This window comes from Pelodiscus sinensis, chromosome 5, assembly GCF_052426305.1.
Source record: "Pelodiscus sinensis isolate ZL-2025 chromosome 5, ASM5242630v1, whole genome shotgun sequence".
In the NCBI taxonomy this organism is placed as follows: Eukaryota; Metazoa; Chordata; order Testudines; family Trionychidae; genus Pelodiscus; species Pelodiscus sinensis.
Window position 1 is genome coordinate 115,482,575 of NC_143056.1, and position 12,629 is coordinate 115,495,203.

The window sequence follows — 12,629 nt, forward strand, 5'->3', positions numbered from 1 at the left end:
CCCTGCTGAAGGTTAACAGGCAAACCCAGACTCGGCTTCTGGATGCGAGCACGGACTCCCTTCTCTATATGCAGCCAAACTCTGTGGCACTTTGGTTCCAGCAGCACAATCTGAGGAATGGTTTGGGAAAGTGTCGTACCACAGTGGTGGGGTCACGGCAGCCCTGCCATGGAAGCTCTGTGAGAAAAATTAGTAAGTCCTTCCGGAAAAACTTAGACCCCATCTCCCAGCAAGACTTTACTGATAGCTCTGTGCACACTGATAGGACACAACGCAGACCCAGGCAGACCTTAGCCAGCTCACAGAAATACAGCCTACGATCTCCCTTGGCCCCCAGCTGAAAGAGCAATTTTCCAAGCCACTGCCCCTCCCCCACTCCATTGCAATACACAATTGACTTACTGCCTCCCATGGCCACCTCCCCCATTCGCTGCTGTACTACAGCAACTTAGTGCCCTGTATAGCAACCATTGTGCCCCCCCTGTCACTCCCCGCCCATGAGCATAGCTGCTTACCCTGCGTCTCGTCCCTTCTTTCATGCTCCACAGAGAGTTGCTAAGAGTTCTCATAAACCTTGGGACCTGAGAACGGTTCCTCGCTGCCTAGAGCACAGTTTGTCACTGGATTGAGCCTAACATCTTCATCTGCTTCCATCTGTTCAGCAATAACTTCTGTCTCTGGGACAACTCCTGTTTCTGACTCTGTGCTGGTGGAAGTATCCACATGCTCTTTGGGTGTGGACATGGGGTCCCCACCCAGGGTTGCGTCCAGTTGTTTATAAAAATGGCATGTTGTGGGTGCAGCACCAGACCAGCTGTTTGCCTCTTTCACCTTCTAGTACGTCTGCCGGAGTTCCTTTATCTTGGATCTGCATGGTAGGGTGTCTCGCTCATACCCCTTTTCACACAGGGCTCCAGAAATGTGAGTGTACATGCTCCATTTCTTAGGGATCATTTGCAGCTGTGATTGCACCGATTGTAAGATCCAGCCCTTCTGGGGTGCTCCAAACACGAGAGTTTCGAGCAATGGCCACCCCTGTTTCCCTGAAAAGGTGCCACGAGGACCTCACACGGAGCTCACCACATTGATTCTGAGCAGCCAAGCTCAGATAGTGAGAGAAGAGAACAAAGACTGGCCTGGACTAGATTCAAGATGATGAGAAATGAGATGGTAGGTGCTCAGGTGCACCCAGGCTTCACTGGTTGTGGGGCACTTGAGGGAAGATAAACCTACTGACTCCCCATGAGCAAGAAGCTTGGGCTCCACACAAGACAGACGCATAGAGTCCTGTTCTAAAACCCTCCCTTATAAGTTCCTGCTTCGTTCCTTCTGTTAATCTGAAACAACACGCTGTTTACAAAGGCTCTTTGGGGTCACTGTGTTCGTTGCTGGTCACAAGCTCTGGAAACAGAACTGCAGTTACCATATTCCATACTGAAGCCGCTGGGCACGTACGGGGTAACATAGTCTGAGACCTTGTCAAAGTGCAGCAGACTCATGCGCTTCCCCTCCAGAAAAGATAAGGGCACAGGACCTGACATCTGAAGGAGGGCACTTGGTCAGACTAGGGCAGGGGGCAGAAGACAGCTGGCACTGGAGTCTTGACAGGAGAGAGATCCAAGGAGCAGTGATTAGCTTGTGCCAGGCCTGTACCTTGGCAACTCAACACTTGGCAGTGGATTGCCTTGGCACCTCTCAGGTTGCTGCATCCGTTAGGAATGTAAATCAATTTAATTTTTTTTCTTGACCCCCTGACATCTCTTTCATTACTAATGAAGCACTGCCAGGAAGAAACATTCTTCCACATGGAGAAAATGGGAAGAGATTATTAAACCCCACTTTGCCAATAAATGGTCGTTTTGAAAGGGCAGACTGTTCGGAGTCTTTAAATTCAGCATGTAGTAATACATTGACAGCACGTTGTCCTACTTATAAAGTCATTTCCAGCAAATGCTGGCGCTGTAACCCTGGACAGCACACCCCCGTCACAAATGGGGAGAAGTCTTGAGAAAAGCAACTGGCATGATTTTTAACCAATTATGCAGTCAAAAAGCACACCACGGACAGTGTCAGCACTGAAGTCACAGATGTTTTTTACTGTTCCTTTAAAATAAATGTACCCAAATATTTACACTGAATAAACATGGCCTCAGAGACTAAACATATTGGGATGTCATTTTAAAATAGCAAACTACAGTTAAACCAATTTTCTGAATAAACAAAAGTAAATTTTCAATGTATTTTATGGGGTTGCAAAACATGATATGTTTATCTCAGAAAGCATTAGCAAGGCTATGGGGTTTGCCTGGCATATTCCAAGCAGAAGGAAAGTTGGATTTTTTTACGCTAAGTAGAGAGTAATGCCCCATTCCAATGAGAAGCATTATAATCCAGCTCTGAAGGCTGTCATCATGTTGCAAAATCTGATCAAAAGCTATAGCCGGATGTCAGACATATTAAGCAACATCATGAAGAAGAGCTAGCTATAAGTGTAAGCATAAGAAAGGGATGGCAAGAAATGAGCCATTTCCAGTAAGCTAGCCCTACCTCACTGTTGAATTGCATCATAGCATCTTACCGTACGTACGTAAATAATGATGACACATCTAGTTAGCTTCAATGAGACATTTAAAAACCGTTAAGAAACAACAAATTGACCTCAGGTAAATATTAATAAATTAAGCATTGAGATCTACTTTTTATTAAGGATTAAGGGTGCATCTACACACTAGGGCTTAACTCGAAATAAGCTATGCAAATTGAGTTACGTCAATTGCATAGCTTATTTTGAAATTGGAAGCATCTACACAGCACTTATTTCTAACTAGAACTCTCTTCCTCTGACTTCCCTTATTCCTCATACAATGAAGATTACAGGAATTGGGATAAGAAATACTCCAGAAGACAGCATTTCAAAATACCTGCCTGCTGTATAGATGCGGACTAAGTTATTTCAAAATAACGCTAGTTATTTCAAAATTGTGTTGCAGTGTAGATGTACCCAAGGCTGTATCTACACTGGCACGATCTTGCGCCAAAGCGGCCACTGTTGCGCAAAAACTTGCTGCCTGTCTACATTGGCTGTGTGTTCTTGCGCAAGTACAGGCAGTCCCCGGGTTACATGGATCCGACTTACATCAGATCCCTACTTACAAACGGGATGAGGCAACCCCACACTAGCTGCTTCCCCCCCCCCCCCGCAGACCAGGGAGATGCGAAGCTAGCACCCTGCCCCCAGCAGACCAGGGAGACGTGAAGTTAGCACCCTCCACAGCAGACCAGGGAGACGCGGAGCAGCTTTTCTCAGCAGACACCTCAGCTTGAGAATAAAGGACTGAGGGACGTGAGGTGTGGGAGAATAAAACTGAGCTCTGGAGAAATGTTTGGCTAGAGTTTCCCCTACAATACGTACCAGTTCCGACTTACATACAAATTCAACTGAAGAACAAACCTAGAGTCCCTATCTTGTATGTAACCCGGGGACTGCCTGTAAACTGAAGTTCTACTGTATGAAATCAGGGCTTCTTGCGCAAGAACTATGATGCTCCCGCTCAGGAATAAGCCGTACCCAGAGAATAGTTATTAATGGTTCACAATCCTGCTGGAAAGGTATGATATGTGGGGTTCTGCAGGGGTCTGTTTTTGGGACCGGCTCTGTTCAACATCTTCATCAACGATTTAGATATTGGCATAAAAAGTATGCTTGTTAAGTTTACAGGTGATACCAAGCTGGGCGGGGTTGCAACTGCTCTGAAGGATAGGGTCATAATTCAAAATGATCTGGACAAATTGGAGAAATGGTCTGAGGTAAACAGGATGAAGTTTAATAAAGACAAATGCAAAGTGCTTCACTTAGGAAGGAACAATCAGTTTCACACATACAGAATGGGAAGCGACTGTCTAGGAAGGAGTACGGCAGAAAGGAATCTAGGGGTTATAGTGGACCACAATCTGAATATGCATCAGCAGTGTATGATGCTGTTGCAAAAAAAGCAAAAATGATTCTGGGATGCATTAGCAGGTGTGTTGTGAGCAAGACACGAGAAGTCATTCTTCCGCTCTACTCTGCACTGGTTAGGCCTCAGTTGGAGTATTGTGTCCAGTTCTGGGCACCACATTTCGAGAAAGATGTGGAGAAATTAGAGAGGGTCCAGAGATGAGCAGCAAGAATGGTTAAAGGTCTAGAGAACATGACCTATGAAGGAAGGCTGAAAGAATTGGGTTTGTTTAGTTTAGAAAAGAGAAGACTGAGGGGGGACATGATAGCAGTTTTCAGGTATCTAAAAGGGTATTATAAGGAGGAGGGAGAAAACTTGTTCATCTTGGCCTCTGAGAATAGAACAAGAAGCAATGGGCTTAAACTGCAGCAAGGGAGGTTTAGGTTGGACATTAGGGAAAAATTCCTAATTGTCAGGGTAGTCAAACACTGGAATAAATTGCTCAGGGAAGTTGTAGAATCCCCATCTGTGGAGATATTTAAGAGTAGGTTAGATAAACGTCTATCAGGGATGGCCTAGACAGTATTTGGTCCTGCCATGAGGGCAGGGGACTGGACTCAATGACTTCTTGAGGTCCCTTCCAATCCTAGTATTCTATGATTCTATGACAATCAGGAGTAACTCCAGTGAAATCAATTGTGCTTCACTAGTTTCAAAACTAATGTGAGGGGAACGTCAGGTCCTTGGTCTTAAACAGACAGAAAATTAGGTGAAAGCAAAAATTAAAAATGACCCTGTTAGAAACTCTAGTGCCCTGTGGATTATGAGGCACTTCTAGCGCAATCAGCAAGGATTGTGAGTCACCTTGGATGGAGAGGAGAGTCAGGGACCACTGAAGCCCAAACCCTCAATTTGGGTTTCCATTTAGAAGCCTCTTCCTCTTTAAAATTAGTGCCTAAATACTAAGCGTTTGCTCTTGGCCAAAGTATTTTTAGTGAGGTGTGCACTACAAACACTACAGAATTCCATTGATTTGTAGGGCTATCTCATTGGTGAGTTGGATATCATAGCTGAATGGTATCAAAGCCTGCCTGTGGGAAGGTCCTCGCTCAGCTGTTGTAGATTGTTATAGCTCCACAGACTATACCAGCTGAGGATCCGCTGCTTAGGGACGAAAACTATCAGGTTACAAAAGAGAGCCTGGACCTCACATTACAGTCAATAGTTAGTCTATTTTTTGTGCTATTTCTTCTCTCCACCTCCACTCACCATGGCTGTGTCTAGACTGGCCAGTTTTTCCGTAAAATCAGCCGCTTTTCCGGAAAAACTTGCCAGCTGTCTACACTGGCCGCTTGAATTTCCGCAAAAGCACTGACTTCCTATTGTAAGAAATCAGTGCTTTTTGCGGAAATATTATGCTGCTCCCATGCAGGCAAAAGTCCTTTTGCGCAAAACTTATGCGCAAAAGGGCCAGTGTAGACAGCTCAGATTTGTTTTCCGCAAAAAAGCCCCGATCGCGAAAATGGTTATTGGAGCTTTTTTGCGGAAAAGTGCGTCTAGATTGGCACGGACGCTTTTCGTCCACGCCAATCTAGACGCTCTTTTCCGAAAATGCTTTTAATGGAAAACTTTTCTGTTAAAAGCATTTCCGGAAAATCATGCCAGTCTAGACACAGCCCACCTGTGTAGCTGGTCTGCTTTACATATTATGACTCACGGTAACTAAGATAACCAGGTTGTGCAGACAGAAGGATACAAAAGGAGTATCAACAGAAGGGTTACAACTCTGAAATGGTTACAAAATACCTTTCCTCTACTATCCATTAAATAAATAAAATATGTGATCGAGTGGGAAGTTAAAGCTTTTATGGGCAGGTGTATGGGATGACCTAAAGAACACACTTTTGTTTTCATTGTTAATGAACAATGCATCCACTCCAAATCACCTCCAATAAAAGCTTAATGCCAAACTAAACTCCCATGCATTTCAACAAGATTTTCCCCCATTGACTTCCACAGAAAATGGCTTGGTTCCCAGTATATAAACAGCTAGATTTTTTAAATCCTGCTTTTCTGAAGAACAAAAATTGCTTTAGAAGATTGTTACAGGAAAGTCTTAAAATGTGTGAAGGTCAAAGACAACGGTGACTTACATTTTTTTTAAAAAAATGGTTCATCTTATCTCTGAGTACATGTTAAACTAGGAGAAAGCAGACAGGGAAACAAATACATATTATTGGGTGAAGGTATGTTTCACAAGGGCCTTCTGCTGAACAGGCAGCTTTTGCCAACAGTTTCCATGCTTTCTACTTATTAGCATAGTTATTTCCTAAACTAATTATAGGGATAAACTACTATAGTTCAGATTACGTTTGCCAGGAGTTCTCAGACAGTGTCTAAAATACAGCAGTTTTTCACTATGCTTAGAATGCAGAATAATGCTGAATGTGCCGAAGGTGGTTCATTTAATGGCAACTACTGTATTTAACTGTAAGAATTTATATATAGAAATACTGGCTGAATTGGATGGATGGTTGAAGATACAAGACTGAACTGGATTTATTAGTCTTGTGAAAAAACAAAATTTCCTTGTAAAGTTTACAGGCCCTGAATAATGAGTGGCAAAGCAGGCAACAATGGGGTTCTTTCTCAGCCAAAAAGCAGCCTTGCATCTCCCATATCTAGTCCAAGAATGATGGTCTGAACTGCGATTTTTCCAAGCTTACTGTTATCTGAAATAGGGCCATGTCCTGTGACATGAAAATTCCCTCAATTATCCAAATCTATTCAAATTCTCCATGACGTTTGGAAAAAATCCAGATTGTACTGTACTTCCGTACCAGATAATGGTAAGTAGCTACATTGTATTTGCCATCCCAAGCGTTGGAAATGAAATTAACATTACGTTGTTATAAACAAAAGCCTTTTGATAAAAAGGCTAACACGGCCTGATTTTAACTTATTAAAATATAGGACTGTAATATGTATAACATTTTTTTTCAATTATCTAAATCTGTGCAAAACAGGTACTATCCCTAATCATGTTATGTGACTGCAAAGTCAAAACAGGATTAAGGTTGTTATTTATTTTGAAACAATTGGTTATTGTTTCCCATTTCCTTTCAAATTGTTGAGTTCTCTGTTGCTCCTCCAGAGACTTGTATTATTAAGATTTACTCAGATTCGTTTAAATGACAATCTGTGGTTCTCAGACAGCCATGAGTCAGGATCACCATTTTAAAACTCAGTCTTACAAATAGTAATACATTTTATACCCATTTTATCAAATGTTTTAATGCCAAAGACACACAATGATGTTTTAGGAAAAATAATTTCCAGTATGTCCTCTCTTTTCTGTGTGCCTGTTACTTCTGCCCAAAAGTTGTGTGTTAGTTGACATGACAATATTACATAAAAATAAGAGTTCTTGTAATTTCATTGCAGGACTGGGATCCTATTTTGTGATCAAAGATTTGTGCATACCTTTACGCGCTGTGAGTAGTCCCACCGGAGTCACATTTTAAGATCAGGGCCTAGCACATTTGCTATTGAGCAGATCCATCACTCTTGAGCCAAAATATGCTATGATTAGTGCTGCAAAAGGCCCAGTTTCTACTGAACAAGTACCTGGATCTACACTAGAAAATTAATTTAGCATTAACTACATCACTCAGAAGTGTGAAAAAGACACACCCCTGTTCTGAGGGATGTAGATAAACCAACAAAGCCATTGCTAGGTCAATGAAAGAATTCTTCTGTCAACCTAGCTACTACTTCTCAGGGAGGTAGATTATCAATGCCGACGGTCGGCAAAGCCAGTGTCTATGCTAAAGGGTTACACCAGTGCAGCATAGTAGCTGTGCTGCTGTAGTTTTTTTAAGTATACAGTAGCCATTACACAGACACAACTCACATATTTAAAAAGTGTGTAAAGTTCCTTTTTTACTAAATCACTTCTAATCCAAGGATCTCAAAGCACTTCACACAGAATTATATATCACAGCACTCTTGCAAGTATTATTTTACTATTGACTCCTTCACACAGAGAGGCACGGAGAAGTTAAGTAGCTTATCCAAATTCACAAAGTGGTGGGATAAACTGACACACTCATCCTCTGCTGGGACTTCTGAATGTTAATAAAAAGTCAAATAGCCTTGGAAAAACTGATTAGGGCTTCTTTTTAGCCAGGATATCTGTCATAGCAGCTTTTTTTTCACTTTTCATTTTAGAATTGCCAACATGCTGCTCGTATGCTTATGCACACACACACACCTTCTAGTTGGACAAGATGATGCCTTTTTAAAGAGAGAGATAAACCCCTTGGAAAGAACTCCATGAAGAAAACACAAATGCAACACTGAGCAGGGCTACGTCTACACTGGCCCCTTTTCCGGAAGGGGCATGTAAATTTCACTAGTCGTCGTAGGGAAATCCGCGGGGGATTTAAATATCCCCCGCGGCATTTAAATAAAAATGTCCGCCGCTTTTTTCCGGCTTTTAAAAAAGCCGGAAAAGAGCGTCTAGACTGGCCCCGATCCTCCGGAAAAAGTGCCCTTTTCCGGAGGGTCTTATTCCTACTTCGAAGTAGGAATAAGAGCCTCCGGAAAAGGGCGCTTTTTCCGGAGGATCGGGGCCAGTCTAGACGCTCTTTTCCGGCTTTTTTAAAAGCCGGAAAAAAGCGGCGGACATTTTTATTTAAATGCCGCGGGGGATATTTAAATCCCCCGCGGATTTCCCTACGACGACTAGTGAAATTTACATGCCCCTTCCGGAAAAGGGGCCAGTGTAGACGTAGCCCAAGTGTTTATCTGCAGAAGTGCGTGTCACTGAAAATCCAAGTACATATTTTAAAAACCCAGAATATCTGAAGTAGGGTGTGTGTAGACATGTACATTCCTGCAGGCCTGATGTTTACTGAATCTTCCTCCCAGGTGCTCCTTTTCTCACTGCTGACTTGGGGCCTTTTTCAGGCTGTTTTTCTCTTCCGGAAGCAGTGTCCCATTTCCTGTGTGCAAGGTAAATTTCTTCTCCTACTTCACCACGATTCTTAAAACTGCCTTGTGCTTAGCTATCCAGTTTTGATCTCCTCCCACTTGGAGTCAGTGCCTGCCATCCTCCTTAATAGTCTGAGTTGCAGCTTTACTAAGTAGACTATGAACTCCTGTTGGGCAGAATCTGGGCCATTTAATGGGGTTTGTTAATGCCTTGTACAACTAGGGTTGCTACCTAAATTATGTAGCATGCACTGTGGCTCAGAGGTTAGAGTCTCAGCACTGAAACAAAGTAACAACAAAAACTCGCTTACTTTGTTTCTTCCTGAATTGTCCATAGTAGAAGAATATTCTGGATGTTTCATCCATGAAAGGAGTTTAACCTTTGAAACCAGAAACATTATAACATTTGATTTCAGGGACAGAATGTATTCCTGCTAAGAGGTGCATTGGCATGCAGCAGACATGTATTGCCCTCTAGTTATATTTGAAATCAGTGGAAGTATTTGCTTAGTAAGGGACTACTCACTATGAGTAAAGGTAGAAGAATCAGCACGTCTGGGGTGGAAGTCACCTCCGCAGAGGGACAGCACAAGCACCACTTAATTCCCACTAATTTATTGTGAGGCCTTAGAAGTCACATTGATCTTGTACTGGTCCCTGGCGCAGAGGTGAATTTTACTAAAGACATCACAGGTATTTGCTTTAGGGTTGCCGGGTGTCTGGTTTTGAACCAGACACTCCAGTATTTGAGCTTCTGTTCAGGAAACAGATCTGGCAACCCTAATTCACTTTGGTGAGTTCACTTGCACAGGAAAGGGTTTGATAGAAGAGTGTTAAGAGGTGGGTAATCGTGTAGTCGATACAATTTGTGTCAACTACATGATTAGTCTATGAGGGAAGATGCTCAGAAGGAGCTACCCCCACTGCAGCTCTGCAGTTTAAATGTAATAATAGATGGGAGCGCAGGCAGCCTGGCTCCTACTACATTTAAACTGCAGAGCCGCAGCGGGGGTGGCTTCTGGGGACTGAGCTGGGTTTGCCCAGTCCTGGCTCATGCTGGGTCCAGCAGCCCCTGTCTGCAGGGGGTCCCAGCAGGGAGCTGGGTCGTCCTCCCCCCCGTGAACAGGGGTTGCTGCCGGAACAGCCTCCCTTGGCCCCTCCACACTGCCGTCTCTGATAGAGGCACCAGCGTAGGTGGGGAGGGAGTGACACCACGGAGACGGTGCTGAGGAGAACTGGCTTTTAAGCTGGCTCCTCACAGCACTGGCTCCTGCTTCCCCCGACCCCTGCCCTGCTGCCTCTGATATAAAGACAGCAAGCGAGGGGGAGAAATGTGAGTTGTCGACTCGACTACCCAATAAGCCTAGGCTTATCAGGTAGTCAACTACTCAACTAGTCTTTTACATCCCTAGCTTGATAGCTGCAACAATTGTATGCTTATGGTGAAATCCTGGCCCCCTGAGTCCATGAGAATTTTGCCATTGACTCAATGGAACCAGGAGTCACCAGGACACATTCACATTTGTAACTAACCAGGAAAGCACTTACTCTAGAAATGCAAAGAATATAGGTAATTGGAAAAGCAAGGGAGTACATGTGGAAAGAAAAGCTGTGCAGGCTGCATCGCTGATAGAACATTATTTTTAAAACAGCATATTTGAAGCAATAATAAAGTGCTTGTTACAAATGTTCACCTTGTTCCTTGCCCCACTTCAGGGGAGCAGTCATATTTGGTACACATTCACCCCATTGTCTTCGGTGGAACTTAGCACGTGCTTTGCTATAACACGTATGCTTAAGTGGTTTCCTGAACTGGCACTTCAAGGTACCGAGCATGAGGGATGTGAACAGTTAACCAATAAACGACACCCATAATGCATGAGTAAATCTTACGTTTAATCCATTAACCAGTTACATAGGATTTTACATCCTTACCGAGCACCCCAAATGGAAATTCCCTCATTTTCAAATAAAATACTAAGGAAAATTCAATGCTTAGCTTTGATTTAGTGTACATAGTGTTGTTGAAAATGTGAAGGTGAAGCAGGCAACAAAACCAAAGCATATTTGTGTTGTGAAATGTCTTCTGGAAACAATCTCATCTTGAAATGCAGCCAGTGACAGATTGTGTGAAGTAGAACCCAGACACACGTTTAGAATCTATTTGATTCCTGCAGGGTTTGGGGCAGGCCCAGCCTTTGGGCAAGATGAGCGAGGTGGTTGCCGTGGGCCCTGCACATTCAGGGCCCTGCCCTGCCCAGCTCCTGGCCCTGCCCACTCGCTGCCCTGACTGGCAGCTGTGCGGCCGTGTAGCTCAGCCAACCACAGTGTGCTGCCTTGGGCCCCGCGAACTCTTTGGCCAAGCCTGGTTTGGGGAATACAACAGGTCCAGTGACATGCTCTGATACTGGTCCACTTATAGTATACACTAGAGGCAAGTCTACACTAGGAAATTATTTCAAAGTAACTTATTTTGAAATAATAACTCCCAAAAGAACTCTTTCAAAATAGCGTGTCCACACTACAAGGAAGCCTTGAAAGTAATATGAGGCAGGCTCCCTTAACATGGATGTGTTACCTTAACTTAGAGCCCCAGGAGCACTGGAGAGTAATTACTTTGAATGACTCTGGGGAGTAGTTACAGTGTTTTGAAATAGCAGCGGTGGAGCATCCACACTACCGCTATTTCAAAATAACTATTTTGAAATAAGCATTATTCCTCGTGAAATGCAGGAGTTATTATTTTGAAATAACCAGCCCCTTATTTTCAAACAACAGACTTGGTAGTGTGGATGCTATGCTTGCTATTTCAAAATAAGGGGAGTTTAGACCAGGGCTAGGATAGCTACTCTGGTCATCTGAAGAAGTGGGTTTTACTCACGAAAGCTCATGATACCATTTACATGTTTTGTTAGTCTTTAAGGTGCTATTAACCTATTTGTTGTTTTTTAAGTTTTTCCTGTTTTTAAGTTTCCAGACTAACTCGGCTACTCCTCTGAAGCTTTTGAGCATTAATATAGTACATTATATGCTTTTATGTTAATATGCAGAAATCTTACATTTAATTTAAAAAAAACACTGATAAAGTGACAGACTGTTCCATGACATATGGATCAAAGGCCACAGAAGTCTATTCTGGAGTTTAATGGATAACTATTGACACTACATTTGATACCCTACTTATGTTAGGATAAATAATATTAAACAGCTCCCTTCTCTTAATTAAGAGCAATTAAAGAATTTAATTAAATATAACATCAAGAAAAATAAAAAAGCAAATACTGTACTAAATTACTTGGTGTCTAAAAAACAAAAGCAAAAACCCTGCCAGCCAAACAGAGGAAAGTCAAACCTGCAATTGCTCATGCATCACTGATCTCTCACACAGACATTTGTGTCATAGTCTTTTTATATAAAGGTTTGTTCCAGCTGTTAGAATAACTGGTTCCAATGAGTGAGAAGAAGATAAGGAATTTTAAATTGTGCTTTTCATTAGTAGTGCCTACATACTTCCTTGCTGCTGTGTCTGCCTGCTCTACTTTTGTATACAGGACCATAAAAGAAATGTTGACAAGAATCATAGCAATACATGCATTAGGAGAAGAGGAGCCATGTTATTTCCATAAGCTGCCAGTATAAATTGATGAAGGTGGCCAGCATAGTGGGAAAGAAAAATACAGGCCTGTTCATGGAAGT